The 15,041-nt window shown below is 41.4% G+C and overlaps 1 long non-coding RNA gene across 1 annotated transcript; it reads left to right on the plus strand.

Annotated features, from left to right (window-relative positions):
- Nucleotides 1-148: 148 nt before the first annotated feature.
- LOC126720042 (uncharacterized) lies at nt 149-1,384 on the plus strand. The gene is made up of 3 exons (XR_007653218.1): nt 149-260; nt 411-552; nt 1,083-1,384. It is a non-coding gene; the product is annotated as an uncharacterized LOC126720042 (long non-coding RNA).
- The last annotated feature ends 13,657 nt before the right edge of the window (nt 1,385-15,041 follow it).

The raw sequence follows: 15,041 nt of genomic DNA on the forward strand, positions 1-15,041 counted from the left end.
GCTCCAGTTCTTTAAGAAAAAAAAAAAATTATAGTAAAGAGTGAGATTTTCGTTGCAGTTTTACTTTTTTGTGTTAGTATCCTATTCCTATCATTTTAGTTTTCCTTTGCTCCACTTCTCCAAAAAAATACAAAAAAAGAGTTAAAAAGTATTTTAAGCTTCTCACTGCTTGCTCTCATTTATTATAGCAACCATCCTTGATCTGCTAAGTCAAAGGAGTAGAAGAAAAACCTGATCAAATTGTAGTGTGAAGGAGATAGGTACTTCCTTTTACTTTCTTACTTTTATTTTGTCCTTGCTTCTTTTTCTTCGCTTATGCTATTCTTTCAATATTCCTCAATTTGATTTTTTGTTGCACTCTGTTTCTCTGATTTAAACCCCCCCCCCCTTTTTTTTTTTTTTTTTTTAAGTTTCATTTTAGTTTGCTCAACTTATCAAGACTTGTAACAAAGGAAAAAGAAGAAGGTTTCACTAAGTGTTCACGTTTACTGATACTCAGCATAGAAAGGAAAACGAATTGCTCAGGAATAGTTTGATGTCCTAACGAGAGAGGTACCTTCTTATTTCTTTTTTCTCATTGGTCCTTCAACATCGTTCTTGCTTTATTGTGGTCGTAAATTTTTTATTTTATTTTTGGCTGAGTAATTGTGGTCATTTGTACAAAATCTTGAACTATGCTTTTGAAAATCTTGCAAATTCCCCATCAAACATCACTTCATAGACAATGAACTTCTATGCTATTAATTTTTTTTGGAGAGAAGGAATTGAGGATTAAAAATCAGATTCTCAAGATAAACAAGGTAGCTCCACTGAACAATAAAATTGTGCCATTTTCCTCATCAAAACAGACACATAAGTTCCCCCCCCCCCCCCCCCCCCCCTCTTGTAATCAAACTAGTGAGAAATTGATCAAAGTAGATACCTACTGCCAAACGTTAATCATTCATTGCTATTTGCTTCCCACCTTAGTACTAGAAACCAAAAAAAAACAAACTCCCTAAAATAAAATAATCAAACATCATTTTATTTTATTTTAGATTAACTTGGTTTTTTTATTTTTATTTTTTAAATTTAATTGTCAGCTTTCATCTTTCCTTTGTATGCCCGCGTGAAGAGTGAAGACAGTAGAAGACTAATTATCTTTCATTAATTAATATTCCAAAGACAGAGGTATGTCATTACATAGGCATCTTTTGTCCTTCAATTTGATTACACTTCCATGGTTATCATCGTTTTTTATTGGGCTTTTCTTTGCCTCTACTCTCAAGACAGCAGCCCAACCCAGAAAAGCCTACGTTTTCAATTTAGCTAATCACTTTTCAAAACATTCATATCTGATTCTTCATCCTTTACTTTGTTCCATTGAAATATTATTATTTATTTATTTTTAATATTTCTTTCAGTTTTCAAAACATCAATTTTTTTTACTGAAACACGAAAAAAGAGCAACATAATTGTTTGAGGAATGATTTTTATTATTTATTGAACCATAAAACATTAATTTATTTGTTTTTATTATTTCTCTCGCTTATTTATTTATTTATTTTTATTTCCCTAAATTGATCACTTACCTTGTTTTAGGGAGATGAGAATGAGGATGAGAATGCTTATAAGAGTTTAGACTTGATCCAGCCAACTTGCATCCCGTTCTTCAATATATTTTTTTAAAAATATTTTCCCTATAAAGTTTGTCAATTATCTTGATGGATTGGATTGTCAAATGCAAAATACTGAATCATAGATTTATTAGTTTGGTGAGTGATGACATGAGAAATCTGACCAAGAATATGATTCTATGATTAAATTTAAGTGAAATGAAGTGAGTTGAGTTGGTATGTTCAAGTTAATTCAATTGGTAAAATATTTTTTGCTTCAATAAGAGGTATGATATTCAAACCTAGCTACACTAAAAATTAATTAGTGTTTTAGCATTGATGATGTACAAAATCGTCAATGAGCTAATCGTCTACACGCGCACCAATTAGGGTACCTGAAAAAGAAGTGAACAAAGAACCTATAGAGAGCACCGGTAGGGTGCCGACCAAAGATCCTCCGAAAGTTAAGTTAGTGATTGGAAAACCTCTGAGAACTTGACAGTATGAGAGCTAGAGATATTCACGAACCTTGAAGAGGAGGAGGTGTGGTGCTTATATAGCAGTGTAGAGTTGACCAAGATCCCTTGAACGTAGGAGCTTCCCTTGTGGAGAAGATTTGGAGTTAAGGCTCCGGGATCTTAGGTTTTTCCTTTCCATATAGGGAAGATGTGCACATGTAGTGGGGTCTTTGAACATGATGTGCAAGTTATTTCCATGTTAGGACTCATGAGTGGAGAGCGCACAAAAGGCATGTGGGCTTAGTGTACCCAACCAACGGTATGGTCCTTCATTCGTCAATATGTGAGTGAAGGGTTTAATGTAAGGCAATCGTCGGGCACATGCATGAGCTACCTAACGGGTTTTCAAGGAGCGTGGGACATCAACTCATCAGGACTTAATTTTACATGGGGAAAGACCTCTCGACAGGTCCATGAATGGTTGGTCCATTGGTGTGTACATTTAGCTTGACGAATTGAAGACAAAGTGATCCAACCGAAGGGCCAAGGTGTCCACTAAGACTTTCTTAGATGAAAATACCCCTATCAACTGCCCCCTACTCCGTTGTTCGTCGGGATAACCGACGGGCCGAGGAGTCTGAGGAATATTTTAGTCATTAATTACTCTGTGTAGAGGTTTGTGCCACCTATAGGGGCAAAATTTTCTTTTAAAAAGGCTAGATGACACATGGCGATCCTTGATTGGGCAATTCGAGTTGTAGCATCGTTTCGTTTCTCATGCTTCTTTGTTCTATAAATATTTCAATCCCTTTCTTAGCCTTTCACTTTCCATTTTTTACTTTCAAGCGCTTAATCCAGAGCTTTTTTCTTACATTAGTCTCATTAGTTCATTGCCTCAAGGAGGATTGTCGCTTTTATTCATTTGTCGCTTTCTCCCCCATAGTAGCTACAATGTAAGTTCCCCTTCTTTCCTTGTTGTTTTATTGTTCCGTATTTTTGTTTTGATAAGTAGTCATCAGTCCTATGTTTGGGAGTTGAGTGAGTAGAATCTTAATTTCCATTCATCGCTTGTAGTTGAGGGAATATCAGGAAGTAGTGAAGCGACAAGTGAATGTTCATCATCCGTCCGTTTGGAATCGAGCGATGAAGAGGCCTTCCTATCGGGATATGAGTATGTGTTAGATGAGCCATCCGGCTCTGAGAGGGATTCGTTAGCAGATTCACCCCTTAAGGATGAGGTGGAAACCAATCTGCTGGAATGAGTTCACAGAAAAATTGTCCTCCTCGACATCTAGTTAGTCAATAACTTTCTAGTAAGCATGACGAACGAGGTCTTTAATAGACTTAGGCCTCATTTTCAAATCCCCGAATAGGCCTCGTCAATGGGCCGGGCCGGGCCGGCCCGACCCGTTTTTACTTGGCCCATGGGTCTAATGGGCTGGGCTTAACGGGCTGTTGACTAGTCAATGGGTTGGGTTGGGCCGGGCTGGATGGAAAAACTCTAGCCCATGGCCCTACCCATGGGCAATGCCCATTTGGGCTTTAGAGGGCTGGGCTAGTGAGGTGGGTTTAATGGGCTACCCATGGGCATTTTTAACAGGTCTTCAATGAGGTTATAAAAATTTAACCAAAAAAATTATAATTATATATTATTACAAACTATCAAATTGAACAATTAAATCTACTAAAAAGATTCTATTAAAAAAAAATACTAAGACATACCTCTCAAAAAGGTACTAAAATAATATTAATTAATTTTTATTGATAAAAATAAATAAGTACATTGAATTGAATATCAACTCTTAAAGGAAATATTTGAAGAATAAAATATCAATTCTTAAAGGAAATATATGAAGAATCAAATATCAACTCATTAAGGAAAGAATTTCTTCCAACCAACGGTAAGCTTTTTTTCTTTTTTTAAAGGAATTTCTTCTATAATTGTAACTTGTAAGGAAAGAATTGGAATTTATCAAAGGAAAGAATGACTTTATTTCCAGAGGCATAGAGGTAGGGCAATAGTCATCTTAGTAACTTTGTTTTTAAAAATCAAAGCTACTAGACTAATACCAAATATATATTTATTATGCATATTGTATCACAATCATTCCAAGTATTTAGTGGTTAGGTGTGTGGTCTTAAAGTTTTTATAATGTCTAAAGTTCAATCCCTCACACACCCAACCCCTAAATTATTTTGTTATAAATTTTGGGCAATGAGCAGGCTAACGGGTTGGGCTACTGGGCTGGGCTAACGGGCCGGCCCACCGGGCGCCCATGGGTAAAGAAACCAACCCATAACCTGTCCCATTGGGCTACTGGGCTGCCCACAGGCTTCAATATTACCAGGCTGGGCTGCCCATTAGCCTGGTGGGCTAGTGGGCTACTGGGCCAACCCATGGGTCATGGGCTATTTGATGACCCTTATCCCTGAAGATGTCCCCATCAGAAAAGCTGATTAAGGGGAGAAATGCTATACGAGGGAGTCATACGAGGTTGGCTTTTATGAGGCAGCTTTTATTGTTAGGTCGAGGTGTTATAAGGCCAACTAAGTGAGGGATGCTGATCCCTAACCCTTGAGGAGTTCTTCTATTGCTATAGGCCATACGAGATAGCACAGTCAAAGGGTTTTTATAACTTTGTGTGTTGTTGGGCTACATTGAGGTTAGTGTTTGACATGCCCAAATCCAACTATTAGTGGAAGAGTAGGTTCTTCTTTGTCCAAAAGGTCAACTGGGTGTGTAAGCCCAACGAATGGGATAGTGTGGGTAATTTCTATGATCACGCTTGGGGGATTTTAGACAAGTCTGGTAAGTCGTCGATGTTATTTACCTCAATCCATCGGTTTGTTTACATTTCCACCAAACTTGCTTCTCTTTTTTATGTAGCCAAAGCTTGCTTGACGATTACTTTGGAGCAAATTGACTTTCTTGAGCGGGTGTAGGCCATTCCTTTTGAGTGAAGGTCTTAGAAGAGGCTTGTCACTTTAGACACTCTCCACACTTTTTGTGGTGTACCCAAACCTACCCCTAAAGCCAGACGACTTGACATCTGCTCACGAGTTCGTAAGTGTACCATTCGCCAGTTCTTCATTTAGTTTATATTTTTCATTTAACTTATTTTACCATTGGTTTCAAAAATGGATTTTGGGAAGAACAAGCAAACGGAGATCAAGAAAGCTTCTACTCTCTATGCTAAGTTAGGTGGATTGTTGGTCCCTCCTGTGAAGGTTGGCTAGAAGAGGAAGTAGCCAATGGTCACTGTTCAGACCAGCAAGAAGGTCCAAGGCCCTATCATCCATCCAGACTGAGTGGAGGCAGTTCAGGGTACACCTGAGCTTCCTCACCATGGCGTGGGTAAAGGCTTGATGAGCTTTAAGGGTCCAGTCATCCATCCACCTATCTCCTTGCTGGTGAAGAGTAGAGAGTATGTAGTGGATACAACTCACTCACTTGTCTAGGACACCGATCTCAACGAGTGCTCAGACCATGAGATTGAAGCTTTGGGCGACTCGGGCCTTTTCAACATGATGAGGGTAAGTTGCATTCTCCTACCCTCGTTCCTTATCTCTTTTTTTTTGGGTACTTTTTAACGCCTTTTTTTGGCCCGTCCATTTTTAGGACTTGGTGAGGATGAGGGCCCTACAGATAAAGTGGACTGCCAAGGAGGCGTCGATCAAGCACCTAAGGAAATGTCTGGAGACCGAAGAGGAGATCCTAAAAAGGTTTAAGGAGTCTCTTTAGACCCTAAATACGGAGCTTAACAAGCAAAATGATAAAGTGTAAGGGAGCGCCTGTCAGGTTGAGGAGGTGACAAAGGAGAACTCCAATCTTAAGACCAAATTGATTGCTCTTCGTAAGCATGTGGACAAGGTTAGGGATAAGGCTGTTACAGTGTTACAGACGTCCTGGGCCTATTTTAAAGAGATGGGGATCCAATATGATGACGGCTTTGAGGACTTTCGTAAGCAGGCCATCCTTCTGTTCCTTGGTTTGAATTTCTCCCAAATTTAGATAAACACTTCAGTCCCAATGACCCCTACTGGCGATGATGTCCCTAATGAGGAGGAGATGGACCTTGAAGAGGCAGAAGCCATCGAGCCAAAGGGCAAGGGAACCGACGGATCAGGAGAGAAGGAGATTGATAAGCAACCAAACAAGCCAACCGAGCCAATTGACAAACCACATACCTGAGAAACTTTTTTCTTTTTTCTTTAATATCATTATGTAATTTAAAAACAATATGGGTACCCTATTTTGGCACAAGCAACTTTTATCCCTCATCGGGTTTGACATTAGATTTCAGTAATTTTATGATAATTTCTATTTTTGCCTATATCCTTTTTTGAATATTGCATTGTCAGTTATGAATGCTTTATTTACGTCGAACATAGCTTCTTACAAGGATAATGAAGAAATGCTAAGTGTTTATGCCCTTTGGCTTAGGCTATAGCCAAAGCATTCGTCGGGTTCACTTGAAGTGAAGGGGTTCTTTCTCTTGAAGTGTTTATACCCATCAGTCCTGCTTACTCTATAGCTTGAGCATTCGTTGGGACAACTTGAAGTGAGGGTGCTTTTTAATAAAAAAATTAAGCGTTTGTGCTCGTTAGTATTAGATTGGGCCAACAGGTCCCTTAGAGTAGGACTGAGATTTTTTTAGTGATTGGGCACCAGTCGGTGTCCTTAATCGTAGGTCCACCTCGTAGGTAGAACCCAAGATTTTTTAGGTGACTAGGCTCTCATTGGTGTCCTTAGTTGTCGGTCCACCCCGTAGGTAGGACCCATGATTTTTTAAGTAACTAGGCTCCCATCGGTGTCCTTAGTCGTCGGTCCCTCTTGTAGGTAAGACTTGAGATTTTTTAAGTGACTAGGCACCCATCTTGGTGTCCTTAGTTGTTGGTCCACCCTATATGCAGGACTTAAGATTCTTTAAGTGACTAGGCACCCGTAGGTATCCTTAGTCGTCTGTCTACCTTATAGGTAAGACATAAGAGATTTTTCTTTTAAGTGACTAGGCACCTATTGGTGTTCTTAGTCATTGGTCCATCCTGTAGGTAGGACTTAATATTTATTGAGCTTTTTATATTGTAGTCAAACAATTCTTCAAGAATAATGCTTCATTAAAAATAAATCTAGCTAAAAAATGTTGACAATCTTCCCCGTTGGGCTTTTGGAATTCACTTAGCAAAAATTTGAAAAATCAAAAAACTCAATAGTCTAAAAGCTAAAAGAAAAGTGGTAACATAGTGTGGGTGCACTACTGATAGTATCTCTTTAGGTGCTCGACGTTTCAAGGGTGATGTAGCCTTTGTCAGTCGAGCATCTCCAAGTGGTAAGTTCCCTTTCTGTAGCAGTTAACAACCCTATAAGGTCTTTCCCAATTGGGGCCTAGCTTGCCCTGTGTAGATCTTTAGTAGTCATCATTACCTTCCTCAAGATAAGGTTTCTAACGCTGAAGTGTCGAGGCTTGACCTTAGTGTTGTAGTGTTTGGCCATAAGGTCCTGGTAGCGAGCCATCCATTGCTCAGTTGTTACTCAAACTTCATCCAGTAGATGTAAGTGTAGGTGTATTCCTTCTTCATTCCTCCCTTTGTCATGATGAGCTATTTTGTAGCTTATCACCCTACTTCTACTGGGATGATGGCCTCACTTCCAAACACGAGGTGGAAGGGTGTCTCATTTGTGGGTGTTCGTGTCATCGTCTTGTATGCCCATAAGACGCTGGGTAATTCATCCAGCCTTATCCCCTTAAGTCGAGTCTTGATTATTTTGAGCAAGGATCGATTTTGTAACCTTAAGTTGTCCATTGGCTTATGAGTGGGCGGGTGAAGAGTAGTGGTTCTTGATCCCCAGCTATTGGTAGAAATCTCTAAATGCTTTTGCTGACGAAAATTGTTAACCAATGTTTAACAATAATTGTTAAATTATGTTTAACAAATATTGTCAAATTATGTTTAACAAGAATTGCTAATTATGTTTAACAAACATTGTCAAATTGTATTTAATAAGAATTGTCAAATTAGTCAAATTCATCAAACATAATTTCACCCATAAGCCTTTTGGCATATGAGTTTTATTGATGTGAGTAGTGCCCATTCAAGATAATGTATCTCTTAATTACAATTTCTTGTTTCAAGGGAAGACCCTTTGATTCCAACCACGTCGTCTTTGTACATAAGTTCATTTATTTTCATGTTTAAGGGGATATGTGTTTTTATTTATTTGTGGTTGCACCTAATAATTTATTTAGGTTGGTTGTGTACCCTTGACAAGGATCAAGCCAATTCATAGTTCTTAATTTGAGGTTTTAGATTTAAAATCCTCAAATATGATTTTGCCCAATATAAATGATGGACATTTAAGTCAAATACTTTGTATTTAATTAGGCATTGACTTAATTTTGTTTTTAGGAAGTCCTGGGGGCAACTGTCTCTTCATTCTTCCCGAGAATTGGGCCATCAATAAGTTCCTACCAAAAATGAGTGATAGGGTTTTTAAGGAATTGTGTACCAGTTACCAAATCCCAGACTATATCCCAATCCATCTCCCTAGAAAAAATGAACAATGCTATACAAGGAGGACGATAGATGTCGGTATGTATGACGCTATGTTTGCTACAGGGTTTAGATTACCATTGATGGCTTTGCACCGTCAGTTGGCTGATTTCATGGGATTGTTCGTCAGCCAGATGGCTCCAAATGCCTGGAGGATCTTTATAGATGTTGAGATCCTATGGGGTCGTCTGAGTGGAGGGAACCGTCATCTTTCATTGGACGAGTTCTTCTATTGCTACAGACCCCAACACATTGTCTCTTCTAAAGGGACGTATCATTTTGCCGTTCGAGAGAGGGACTTGAGACTAGTGTTCGATATGCCAGATTCTAACAGAAACTGGAAAAGAAGATACTTTTTTGTCAGAGGGACGGATTGGATGTGTCATTATGAGGAATGGGAGACGATGCCCCGTGGTTACTTTGACAACACTTGGGCTTTTGTTAAGGACTCAGGTTAATCCCGTCTGCTTTTCTTCCTTTGTTTGCCTGATCCAAGTTTTTAACACCGTCTATTCTCCATGTTTTTAGCTAGCGTTCGTCCTCATATTTTAGAGGAGCAAGAAGACTTTATTTGCCGGGTAATAGAGATTCCCTTGGACGAGCAGAGGTGCCGTGACCTCATAACATTCGACACATTGCACGCTTTCTGTGGGGGTTCGAATCAGATGAAGGAAGCTCGGAGACTAGACAATCTTTCTCGTCGCCGTAAGTAGTCTTTATTTTCCTCATCAGTTTATTCTTTTCGTCTAATCCGCTAATCAATTTTGTAGAAATGGAAGCTGCTAGGCAAAGCGTGAGGGCTGCAGCTACCCGTAAGAAAGAAGAAGAGAAGGCGGCCAAGGGAAAGGATGGGACTTCCTTGTCAACCCCCGAGACCGTCACCAAAGGCTTGGTAAAAAGAAAGAGTGACAGGAAGGATGAGCATTCCCCCAAAAAGGCAGCCATCACTACCGGGGATGCACACCCCAAGAAGAAGTCACCCTCCAAACCAGTTCATGGTGCGAGGAAGGGGATGATGACTTCCTCTGGTCCCGTCAGTGAAGCGACTCGTTGCTTGCTCACCCACAAGGATTATGCCATCGAGGAAATAGAGTCCCTTATAAAGTCGACGGACATAAATCCCTATGCTCAACTAGGGACGAAGGAATTGGGGGCATCAGCTCTTTTTGACTTAGCCCGGGTAAGCATACTTCCTTGGTAGACCTAACCTTGTTTATTCCTCATTTATTGGCTAACGACCGCATCCTTTATAGGCCTTGGTATGTGTTAAGGCACTTCAGGACCGATGTGTCGCTAAGGAGGACGTCGTCACTCGGGTTAGGAAGCATAATACCAATTTGATGGATCAGTAAGGTTAGTACAAGAAGGCCCTCCATTTACTGCACATTGAGTTGAAGGAGATGTAGGAGAAGTTAGGGGCAGCAAATCGTCAAAAGGAGACATTGCAGGAAGAGCTGACGGCCTCGCGCTAGCGAGTGGAGAAGGTTGGGGCCGATGTCGTTCAAGAGTTCAAAGCATCGTAGTCCTTTATTGACTCCTGTGCTGATTACTACGGCACTGGATTTGATGACTACCTCAAACAAACGGAATCTACTTTCCTAGACTTGGACCTATCAAGGATTACTATGGATGCTCTCATGCCGACGACCCCTGCTGGTGATCCCGTCGAAGGTGATGGCGATGATTCCATTATGTCGGACCTTCCATCCAAAGATGACGGCATCGTCTTAGCTCAACCTGCTGCCAATCCTCCCGTCCTTACTTCCAACCTGCCTATTGAAGTCCTGGTCATGGAAAATCCTTCTGCTAAGGATAAAGGTGACGAGACCTCTAAAGATGCTCCTGCTGCTTAGTCTTGTCCCTATTTTTGTAATTAGCATACTTTACCTAATGTGCAGACAATGTTTAAATGCCCCTTTGTTTTTGGGCTTGTATTTGTAAATGATTTACTTTTATTTGTGGTACTTTGTACCCGTTGCTTTTATCTGTTGATGTGTTATGTGTTGAATGCTCAAAATGGATTCATCAATCTATAATCCCTACTATTTTTGCAAACTCGTCCATTTCATGGATTAATGGTTGATGTCCTTTTTAAGGGTATGATGAGCTCGTCAGTTTATAGGCTCGTCTGTCTTATGGGCAATCAACTTATATTTTCTATAATTTTGAGCTCGTCTATGGACTTTGATTTATTTTATGATCTCATCCGCTCTTATGACGAACTCGCCATTCTTTGTAATTTCGTCAACTTTATAACTTTGTTTACTTGATGAATTCGTCGGCTTTGTAGTCTTGTCCATGTTTAGGACTTGACGAACTCGTCGTTTTTATCATCTCGTCCGTTTGACGAGACCGGCAGCTTTATAACCTCTCGTCCATTTTATGGACTATATTTTTCATCCCTTTGGGATAAGCTTAGGTCACGTAGATTTGGACAATGAGGTCGTCCACTTCTATGGATTTGTCCATAGTTAGTCTTGGTTCTCACTCACTCGAGGGATTTTAATAATGCTTTATCCTCTTGGGATGGACTTAGAGTCGTCCACTTTTTATGGAATTAAGGTTGTCTACTTAAAAACTTGTCCATTCTTTGGACTTTATGAATTTTTTCATCCTTTTTAGACTTTTTGGACTCGAGGTCATCCACTTTTATGAACTTTAAAGTCGTCCACTTTCAACCATGCTTCATCCTTTTAGGATGAGTCCGTCCACCTTATGGACTTAGTGTCGTCCACTTTTTGTGGACTTAAGGTCGTCCACCTTAAGGACTTAGAGTTGTCTACTTTTTGTGGACTTAAGGTCGTCCACTTTAAGGACTTAGAGAGTTGTCCATTTCATGGACTTCATGAATTCTTTTTAGGATGAAACCGTCTACTTTGTGGACTAAAAGTCATCCACTTGTTGTGTGCTAAAAACTTGTAGATAGAAATTCCAACCATTTTTTAATAAACTCCTCTTATTGCCATGCATTTGTGGAGAAAATAGTTCTTAAAAAGAAAAAGTCCTGCCCTTTGGGCTTAAAAATGGTATTGTAGCAAAAATTAAAGTAAATGATAAAACTGAGGAGTATAACTAAATTTAACTACGGTGAACTGTAAATAAAAAAGGAGGGGGTTGTTCTACATGTCGTCATCTCTACTGGTAATACTTCCGTAAGTGCTCGGTGTTCCATGGATGCGGCAACTTTCGTCCGTCTAACGTCTCCAGGTGGTAAGTGCCTTTCCTCTGCCATGACGTGATTCGGTAAAGTCCTTCCCAATTGGGGCCGAGCTTCCCTTGGGTAAGGTCTCTAGCGGCGCCCATTACTTTCCTCAGAACGAGATCTCCAAACTGGAAGTCTTTGTGTCAGACCTGGGAGTTGTAATGCTTAACCATGCGGTCCAGGTACTGTGCAAGCCTTTGTTCTGCCGTCGCCCTGATTTTGTCTACTAGATCAAGCTGTAGTCGCATGGCCTCATCGTTCTTACTCTCGTTATGGTTGTGTACCTTGTAGCTTATGAGTCCAACTTCGGCTGGGATGACTGCTTCACTCCCATATGTTAGCCGGAATGGTGTCTCTCCTATGGGCATTCTCGTCGTTGTCCTGTATGCCCATAGTACGCATGGCAACTCTTTAGGCCATATAACCTTTGCCCCCTCGAACTGAGTCTGGATAATCTTGAGCAAGGATCGATTCGTGACTTCTACCTGTCTATTAGCTTGAGGGTGGGCGGGTGAGGAGTAGTGGTTTCTTATCCCTAACTACGAGCAAAAGTCCTGGAAGGAGTCGTTGTCGAATTGCTTCCCATTATCTGAGATTAAGACTCTAGGGATCCCAAACCTACATACGATGCATCTCCAAACGAAATTCCGTATGTTCTTCTCCGTAATGTTGGCCAAGGCTTCAGCTTCAACCCACTTTGTAAAGTATTCAATGCCCACGACCAGGAATTTCAACTGTCGCACTACTGTAGGGAATGGTCCCATGATGTCTAGTCCCCACTGAGCAAACGGCCATGGGGCCGTCACCGGGGTCAACTCTTCAGTTGGTTGTCTAATGATATTACTGAACCTTTGGCACTTGTCACAGGTTTTGACATAAGCCTCGGCGTCCTTCTGCGTGGTAGGCCAATAGTACCCTGCTCGCACTAGCTTGTGCACTAATGATCTTGTCCCCGAGTGGTTTTCGCAAACTCCCTCGTGTACCTCTCTCATGACGTAGTCTACCTCTTCAGCACCCAAACACCTCAGATATGGATGGGAGAAGCCTCTTTTGTACAAGACATCTTTTATCAAGATCAACCGTGTTGCCTGGACTTTCAACTTTCTCGCGGCCTCCCTCCCGTTTGGCAAAGCCATTCTTCAAATACGAAGCTATCGGTGTGGTCTAGTTACTTTCCGCACCTATCTCCTGCACATCATCAGAATCTATTAATGGGAAAAGCTGAACAAAAGAGAGTACATTATCGAGGGCGATCATATTTTCTGCTGAAGCGGTTTTGGCAAGGCGGTCGGTTTGCTTATTCTTTCCTCTGGGGATTTGGATGATTTTGGCCTTCAAGTCATCTACTCTTTTTCTTACCTGATCCAAATACCTCTTCATCCTTTCGCCCTTGCACTCACAGTCCCCATTCACTTGATTAGCAACGATCTGAGAGCCGTAGTAAATGACTACGCTTGTGGCTCCTGCTGCTTTGGCAAGATTGAGTCCTGCTACTAGTGTTTCGTACTCCGTTTCATTGTTGGTGGTGGAGAAGTCGAGACGGACCATACACTCAACCGTGTCCCCTTCGGGTGACAGTAGTACGACGCCATCCCCCCCGGCCTGTTTGTTGGATGATCTGTTCGTATGTATGCTCCACAAAGGAGACTCTTCTGCCCCCTTGTCCTCATTGCTGGTAAATTCTGCAATGAAGTCAACGACGATCTATCCTTTGATGGTGGTTCGTGGGCAATACTGGATGTCAAACTCGCTTAACTCTATGGCCTATAGCACCAATCGACCAGCGACTTCAGGGTTACTCATCGCTCGCCTCAAGGGCTTTTCGGTCAGGACAATCACCGTATGGGCTTGAAAGTATGATTTGATCTTGCAGGCTACCATAATCAATGCAAAGGCGAGCTTCTCCATGGGTAGGTATCTTTCTTCGACACCGTGAAGTGCCCGGCTGGTGTAATACACGGGCTTTTGCACTCTTTCCTTTTCTCTGGCTGTGCTGACGGCGGCAGGGGAGACGGCCAGGTAGAGAAAAAACTCTTCACCTGGTTGTGAGGGACTTAACAATGACGGGGAAGATAGATAAGCTTTTAATTCCTCGAATGCTTGCTGACACTCGGTAGTCCATTCGAAAGATTTCTTCAACGTGCAAAAGAAGGGTAAACACTTTTCTGTTGCCCTCGACACAAATCTATTCAGAGCTGCTATTTTGCAGTTGAGGCTCTGTACTTCCTTCATATTTCTTGGGGGCACCATCTCCATTATGGCCTGGATCTTGTTCGGGTTAACCTCGATGCCCCTTTGAGACACCATGAATCCTAGGAATTTTCCTACCATCACTTCGAAGGCGCACTTTCCTGGATTAAGCTTCATGCTGTAAGAGCGAAGGGTGTTGAATGTTTCCTTGAGGTCTTCCAAGTGATCTTCCTCCCTTCGGCTTTTTACTAGCACGTCATCAACGTATACTTGGACATTTCTCCCAATTTGCTGCACGAACATCTTGTTCATCAGCCTCTGATACGTCACACCCGCGTTTTTTAGGCCGAATGGCATCACTTTATAACAGAAGAGGCCTTGGCTAGTCACGAACAAAATTTTTTCTTGATCATCTTCGTGCATTTTGATTTGGTTGTAACCTGAGAAATCGTCCATAAAGCTTAACAGTTGATGCTAAGCTGTAGAGTCTACTAGAACGTCGACCTGCGAGAGAGGATAGCTGTCTTTCGGGCATGCTTTGTTTAGGTCGATGAAATCCACGCACATCCTCCACTTTCCGCTAGCTTTCTTAACCATCTCTACGTTTGCCAGCCAATCGGGGTAATAAATCTCCTTAATGAAGCTCGCCTCCTGTAGCTTGCGAACCTTTTCCACTATGGCCTGATCTTGCTCTGGGGCGAATACCCGCTTCTTCTGCCGAATGGGTAGATGGGAGGGCAATATGTTCAGCGTATGGACCATAACCGAAGGGTCTATCCCTGGCATGTCTTCATAGCTCCAGGCGAATACGTCCCAATTATTTCTGAGAAAAGTTGTGAGTGCTTGGCGGACCGCGGGATTAGCGAGGGTTCCAATTTTGGTTGTTCGGTCAAGATTGGAGTCGTCAAGGAATATCTCTTTAAGCTTCTTTATAGGCTCTGTCACCATCCGGTGTTCTTCTATGTTCATGGCTTGGAAATGGTCATACATTTCCATCATGGCCACGTAGTATTCGCGTGCATCCACCTAATTTCCATGTAACTC

The sequence above is a fragment of the Quercus robur genome, chromosome 3 (assembly GCF_932294415.1).
Source record: "Quercus robur chromosome 3, dhQueRobu3.1, whole genome shotgun sequence".
NCBI classification, from domain to species: Eukaryota; Viridiplantae; Streptophyta; class Magnoliopsida; order Fagales; family Fagaceae; genus Quercus; species Quercus robur.